We start from the raw sequence: 8,020 nt of genomic DNA, 5'->3' as shown, positions 1-8,020 counted from the left end.
TATTATTGGACAGTGTAATGTGTAGGCTGTGTGCAGACAGGAATAGGACCCAAGGTGCAGACTCCGGAGCCAGATGTGAACTCAAAACAGCTTTAATGTTAAACTCAAATATAACATAACTAGAAAAAAATCAAAATAAACTTACACCGGAGGACTGACAGAACACACAGCTAGGTAAACAGTAGATCGCGACACAGAGAAACACAGGGCTCAAATACACAGAGGGAGCAATCAGGGAATGGGTAACAGGAGGGAAACACAGCTGGGGCAAATCAGGCCTAACGAGACAAAGGAAGCAAAACAAGACACATTAACATCAGACATGGACTTTCAAAGTAAAACAGGAAACCCATAACACAGACTGAACAAAAGACACAGACTCACATGCAGGCACTACAACAGAGGGAACAGAGACGTGGGACCAGGGCAGACAGACACTGACCGGACACGGGGATATAGCAACTAAGGATACACAGAGACGCGAACTAGACAAGGGGATACAGCTGACAGGGGAGACAGAGCAACTAGAGAAGACAGAGACATAAACCATGAGACAGAACTCAAAGAAACCAAAGACTAGAAATAATAAATATTAAACTCAAAAACCCTGGGTCAACGACCCAGGCATCCTAACAGACAGAACCTATGACCGCCAGCCAAAACTGACAGTAAACATCTACGGTTCATCTTTGCTTCTTATATGTTTGTTCATTAAAAAGTACGTCAGAAACAAGAAACAAAAAATCATTAACAAAAAACAAACAAACATGCAAGCAGCTGTAAAATACCAGAATGGAGCACACAACATCAAACATGAACAAGGACCAGTAACATAATTCAAGGAATACGCCACCTTTTCATAAAAGCACAAGTTGAAAAGTGGAACAAACCATTTAGGAACAGGTCCATACCATTAGCTTAGCACAGTTAGCAAGTTGTTTGCAAAAGTGAACCAAAAATATCCTGAATAAAAAAAGGAAAGTGAGAGTGACCGTTGAATCTTACCTCATTTTCCACAGTTGAATTCCCTCCAAAAACAAATGATGTCACTTCCTGTTTTCTCCCACAGGGGCTGTAGTTTTTTAAGGCAATAAAGCACATTCTAACAGGGTGTAAAATTACTACTGGGACAAGTACAGTATGAAGAAAGAAGTAAAGAAATTTTACCAGATTCAATTGCATAGCAAAATAAAGTTTAGTATAGTCATCAAATGTGTGTGTATATATATATATATAAAATAGTGAGAGAGAGAGAGAGAGAGAGAGAGAGAGAGAGAATAAATTATCCTCTCGCACCTGTGGGTGGTTTATCCTTCAAGCTCGGGTCCTCTACCAGAGGCCTGGGAGCTTGAGGGTCCTGCGCAGTATCTTAGCTGTTCCCAGGACTGCGCTCTTCTGGACAGAGATTTCCGATGTTGTTCCCGGGATCTGCTGGAGCCACTCGCCTAGCTTGGGAGTCACCGCACCTAGTGCTCCGATTACCACGGGGACCACCGTTACCTTCACTCTCCACATCCTCTCGAGCTCTTCTCTGAGCCCTTGGTATTTCTCCAGCTTCTCGTGTTCCTTCTTCCTGATATTGCTGTCATTGGGAACCGCTACATCGATCACTACGGCCGTCTTCTTCTGTTTGTCTACCACCACTATGTCCGGTTGGTTAGCCACCACCATTTTGTCCGTCTGTATCTGGAAGTCCCACAGGATCTTAGCTCAGTCATTCTCCACCACCCTTGGGGGCATCTCCCATTTTGACCTCGGGACTTCCAGGTTATACTCGGCACAGATGTTCCTGTACACTATGCCGGCCACTTGGTTATGGCGTTCCATGTATGCCCTGCCTGCTAGCATCTTGCACCCTGCTGTTATGTGCTGGATTGTTTCTTCTTTACACAGCCTGCACCTGGGGTCTTGCCTGCTGTGATAGGCCCCAGCCTCTATGGATCTTGTACTCAATGGCGTGTCCAGCGGGGTGGCCTGGGGGGGGCACAGGCCACCCCCCCCCAACCAGACTGGCCACCCCAGGTGCCACCCCAAAGGTAAAACAATAAAATTCAATCAAATATCAAATGTCCGATTATGTTTTCACGGTGAAGCTCAGATATCCGAGTGTAAGTGAATGCAGCACCGGCTTCTGCGCTATGTGCATCACGTTAGCAAAGGTAGGAGAGCCAAGCAGAAAGACGGCACTGCAGGAAACAATTTTTCAGTGAAAGAAAATGAGGACAGAATAAATGTCCCAGTAAGTAATATTAAGTTTGTTGAGTTTAGTAAATTTCGGTGAAATTAGAATACCAAGGAAAAAATAACACTTAAAGAATTATTGCAGCCGTGGAATATTTCAGACAGTATGCTACTGAGGGCAGCTAACATAAGAGTTATGAGTTATAAGATATAATCTAAGTCGTAACATTGCTGTATGGAGCTGCAGATTTGGTTGCAGGTTAACATAGCTGGACTGGCCATCGGGCATACCGGGCATCTGCCCGGTGACTTATTTTTTATTTATTTTTGTAACGGCATGAACAATGAGAGGTGGTGGATTGGCCAGATGCAGGTCGATGTGTAAAAATAACTCAGTTGTTTGGTGGTGGCTATGGCGGGGCTTCCACAGAGGCCAGCAGGTGGATGAGGGAAGGGGAGGCAGGAGGAGAGCCCCGAAGCGGCCACCAGTCCGAGTGTCAGGTGAACTGAACTTCAGGTAAGAAGTTATGACCTGCAGTCTATCTGGGTCAGATACAAACCAAGTTTAGGTGGAGTTTATTTTAGCTGTGCTGACTTTTTACAGTCAGTTACAATAACTCGTACTGCGTTCTAGCCAGCTTGACGGAGTTTTTATACAGCTGGGTGGTGCTATGATGTTACTGATAGTGAACTTTATTTTATTCATAAGGTTAGTTAGTAGAGTTGCCAACGACTCCTTAAAAAAATGGAATGGTCCCTCATTCAGAGAAAATATTACTCGTTTCATATTGAGCTGAGACGCAGTTTGTCCCGAACTTCAGCTAGAATGGAAAAAGACACAAAGCTGGATTTATTCTGTCGTTACGCTGCACAGCTGCCTCTTCTTCTCTCGTTCTCTCCCCCTCCCTCTCCTGTTGCTACTTCAATCATGAAACTGATCAATGATCAGCTGATCGGCTCTCTTGTTTGTTTATCGCCCACTTTGCGCCAGAAAGAGGAAACCAGCGGATGTCGCGCTAAACAACAGCAGCACGTTTAAGCTTGATCAGCTGTTGTCAGAATTTATTTAATATTAATTTCTAGTATCAGCTGATGTTTGCTGGAGCCACAGCTGTAAAGCTGCTGGTCATGATGTCGGTTTGGATATGTGGTGAGAGGGAAACATGAAGATGAAACCAGGAGATGTCCTTACTGAACCATCAGAGCTGAACAGGTGATGGAGAAACAGGTTTACCTTTTAGGTGACATGAATGAGTTGAAGGGAAGTTATGAACTGTTTCTGAGAGACAAATAACACCAGGATCCTTTTCTAAGCAGCTGACAGCTGGTAACTGTGCAGGGGCGGGTCTAGCAAAGTGTTGCCAGGGGGGCAGGTAGGGCTTTAACAGGGAGAGGGGGGCACAAAGAAATACTTTTCTTTCTTATTCTCATTTAAAATATCTAGCTTTTATTAAATAATTATCTAAATCTTACAACCAAAGTTTTTATCTGACGTAAAATGTATAGAAATCATACATATACCAACAAGACTGTACATCACTGTCACAACAGCATTTGTTTTCATTCAAAGTCTTTATGGCTCTAATACCTGGTGGGTCGGTCTGTAGTCAAAATGCCCGATTTTCTGTCCCAGTCCATCCCTGCAGGTTAATACTGGCAGTGTCACCATGCCAGCTGTCTGTACTTCATCATCAGCCAGTGTTGTTCTTTATCAATATTACCAAAGTTTACCATAAGGCAGCAGAGAAAGTATTTACTTGCTTTCAGGTTTTATTCAAATGTTAGTCTTTTCATTTGTTTCCCCACTTTTTTCCTGTTTCAAAATCAAACACCAGTTTGTGAGAAGATTATCTTCTTTTTTTAACAGGCAGATAAAGTTTTGCATTGTCATTGGCTAATTTGTCAATTGTTTGTTACAAATGATCAACTAGCACCGGTGTTCACGGAGATCTTCAACCTCTCCCTGGCCCAAGCTGTGGTTCCCACGTGCTTCAAACGGTCCATTATTGTCCCTGTTCCAAAGAAACAACAGCCCGCTTGCCACAATGACTACTGTCCAGTAGCACTGACTTCAATTGTGATGAAGTGTTTTGAAAGACTGATGAGAGATCACATCACTTCTTCACTTCCTGCCACCATCGACTCACTTCAGTTTGCTTACCGGACTAATCGTTCCACAGACGATGCCATATCTCACCTGCTCCACACATCCCTGAGTCACCTGGACACTGGCAGAGGGAATTATGTTAGGATGCTGTTCGTGGACTACAGTTCAGCATTCAACACAATAATTCCCTTTAAGCTTTTCACCAAGTTGACGGATCTAGGACTCAGCTCATCACTGTGTCAGTGGATCCTCAACTTCCTCACAGACAGACCCCAATCAGTGAGGGTAGGAAAACAAGTCTCCCCCTCCATCTCACTCAGCACTGGAGTGCCTCAGGGCTGTGTTTTAAGCCCCCTGCTGTACTCACTGTACACTTATGACTGTGTAGCCACATCCGACACCACCTCCATTGTCAAGTTTGCTGACGACACTGCTGTTGTGGGCCTGATCTCCGACAACATCGAGACGGCCTACCTGGAGGAGATTAGGAACCTGGAGACCTGGTGCCAGGAGAATAACTTCCTCCTAAACATCAGCAAGACTAAGGAGCTGACCGTGGACTTCACTACAAAGCAGGCGAGGAATTACAAACCCCTCATCATCAGTGGCACGCCAGTGGAGAGAGTGGACAGTTTCCGATACCTGGGTGTCCACATCACTCAGGACCTGTCATGGTCCTGTCACATCAACACCCTGGTTAAGAAAGCCCGTCAGCGTCTCTTCTTCCTCAGAAGACTTAGAGACTTCCATCTGCCACTGAAGGTGCTCAAGAACTTCTACTCCTGCACCATCGAGAGCGTCCTGACGTCAAACATCTGCACCTGGTTTGGGAACAGCACCAAGCAGGACAGACGAGATCTGCAAAGGGTGGTGCGCTCGGCAGAACGCATCATTCAATCAGAGCTCCCTGACCTGCTGTCCATCTACACCAAGCGGTGCAAGTCCAAAGCTAGGAAGATTATGATGGACCTCTCCCATCCCAACAATGGACTCTTCTCACTGTTGAGGTCTGGGAAGCGCTTCCGCTCCCTTAAGGCCAAAACAGAGAGAATGAGGAGGAGCTTCTTCCCCCAGGCTATTCGGGCCTGAACCAGGTGTAGGACTGGACTCTCCCAAACACGTCACTATAAGACTGGACTCTCACACACGTCACCACATGCACCACCACACATTTCCTATAATCCTATAATTCCTATAATTTATAATCCTTATCTTTATAATCTCTTCTGCTATTTGCACATTCTTTACTGTAAATTCCTAAGTTAATTTGTAAATTCTGTAGTAAACTGTAAATATTGTAAAACTTTTCTTTTGTCATTTAATGGTCGGGCATTGTACAGCTACAAGCATTTCACCCCCATGTCATACTGTGTATGGTTGTGTGTGTGTGACAAATAAAATTTGAATTTGAATTTGAAATGTTCGTATTTTAATATTAAAAAATGTTTTTGCCCAAAACATATGTGCACTATATGTCAGTAAAAATACTATGCAAATATTGATGTCCTTGAATGCTGAGTAAACACTGACTGATTGTATCTCTTGTACTTTATCAACGCAGTATCTAAAAACTTTGCACCGTAGTGGTTAAAATCTCATTCTAATAAGAGTTAAAAGCGCATTCGGTTATTAGGTTTACAGGGTTATTGAATTATGGTTAATGGTTGGTAGAATTTTTTTTAAACATTATCTGCCAATTACATCTGCCACCCTTCTCCAAATCTGTGCCCCTACCTGGCCCCCCCAACAAAAATTTTCTAGACACGCCACTGCTTGTACTCAGAGCTTGTTCCTGTGCTGCCATGATTAGTGCCTCTGTGCTGTCTTTCAGTCCAGCTTTGTCCAGCCACTGGTAGGACTTCTGGATATCAGCCACCTCCTCTATCTGCCGGTGGTACATACGGTGCAGGGGCCTGTCCTTCATTGATGCACTCAGAGCTTTGGGGGTGCTGAGCACCCAGACAGCTGCCCAGCCAGTCAAGATAAACTTCTTCCTTCTGTCAGTCCCTGCATCCTTAAATGTCTCCAGTTGTCCCGAGTTCTCTCTGACTGTCTCCTTGGTGCATTTAAAGCCCTGTTCCTCCCTGTCCTCGTCGCCTGTTGTCTTTGTCTCCGTTATCAGTCATAATTTTACCATCTCTGTACAAGTCTTCAAACGTCTTTATTAAATCAAAAGATTCTTAAATTCATCAAGTCTCTCTGTGCCTGGGTCCTCGTCACAAAACACGACATCACTGTTTTGTACATTTTAACACTATTTAATCCCACATTTGTGAAAGAAAAGCAAAACACTTTTTGAAAAGTTTGTAACAAAACCATCAAATCTGATAAAGGTTATTTAAATGCTGCAAAAGAAGAACGGATTGGAATAAAAACAAAAATACATATCCTAACCTTAATAAGTGGGGAAGAATAATGAATGATGCTCATAGTGAGTAAAAAGTAAACTGAGTGCATTTTTGGACAGGGATTCACTTTTAATGTGTATGTGTAATATAATACAGACACATAAAAATACACTCCAAAAATAGAGGAGTCCTTATGATATACAAATGTACAAAATATTAATATTAATATAAATTATAGAGAGAGACAACAGGAGTTATAAGGCTAATTAGCATCCAGTCAGTTAGCTAGTTAGTACCTTGGGCTTAATACCGGCACATGCAAATAGGACAAAATAAGCAGCTTCTCTCCTTCCATTCCAAACAGGACAGTAGTAACAACAGCAGGCTACTGACAATGTTAAGTTTTAGCTTTTAAAAAGGCTGTATAAATTTCAATGGGAGCAACAGGACGGTCAAATGCTGCTGATTTTACTACAGAGCAGGACGGATTGTAGGTCAGCAAACATTGTCAGAAAACACGTTTTCAATACTGCAGGTTAGCTGGGTGTAATGTTTTTCAGCTAAAAAGAAACATGGCCTGACTCCTACCTAACGATATAAGAGTAACTGAAGGCTAAATGCAGCTAGCATGTCCTGTTTTAAGCCAGGCACTCACACATCCGCTCCGCTGCGTCTCAGCCGCCATCGCTCTGGCAGAAAGGATGCTAGAGCCAGAGCAGGGCAGAGCTGGAACAAACCATTTTGGGAGGCTCTATACTTTTGTTGTTAAAGTGTTACGTCTCAACCAAGTACTGTATGCTTTTTATACTTTTAGTAGTGTGACACACAAACAGCAAATATTGTCAAAAAAAGTAAGAAATCTTTGGGGGTACTTTGATTCATAAACAATGGGCTAAAAACGCCCCTGCATTACTCAATGAGAGTAACGTATTCTGAATACTTTGGATTACTTAATATATTACCTTGTTTTTTACAACTACATGAATGTCCTATTGCTGTGTGATTTATTACTATTACTGAAGGTTACTCTCCACACCAATACCAGCTAGATGTTTAAATCTTAATATAATGAGTAACAGTAGGTGGACATTAGGTAAGGCTGCACTTTTTGCAGCGATCTCGTATAGAAAACTATTCGGCGCGTATAAGATAAGATAAGATAAGATAACCTTTATTAGTCCCACACGTGGGAAATTTGTTTTGTCACAGCAGGAAGTGGACAGTGCAAAAGTTATGAGGCAAAAATTAGAATACAATAAGAATAAATACAGTACACAACTGTACAGAATAGAATAAAATAATATACTATATACAGTAGAATAAAATAAAATAAATATACAATAAGATAAAAAATAGAATACAAATACTATATACAACTGAGTAA

This window comes from Astatotilapia calliptera, chromosome 12 (assembly GCF_964374335.1).
Source record: "Astatotilapia calliptera chromosome 12, fAstCal68.1, whole genome shotgun sequence".
NCBI lineage: Eukaryota > Metazoa > Chordata > Actinopteri > Cichliformes > Cichlidae > Astatotilapia > Astatotilapia calliptera.
This window is presented reverse-complemented; position numbering follows the sequence as displayed.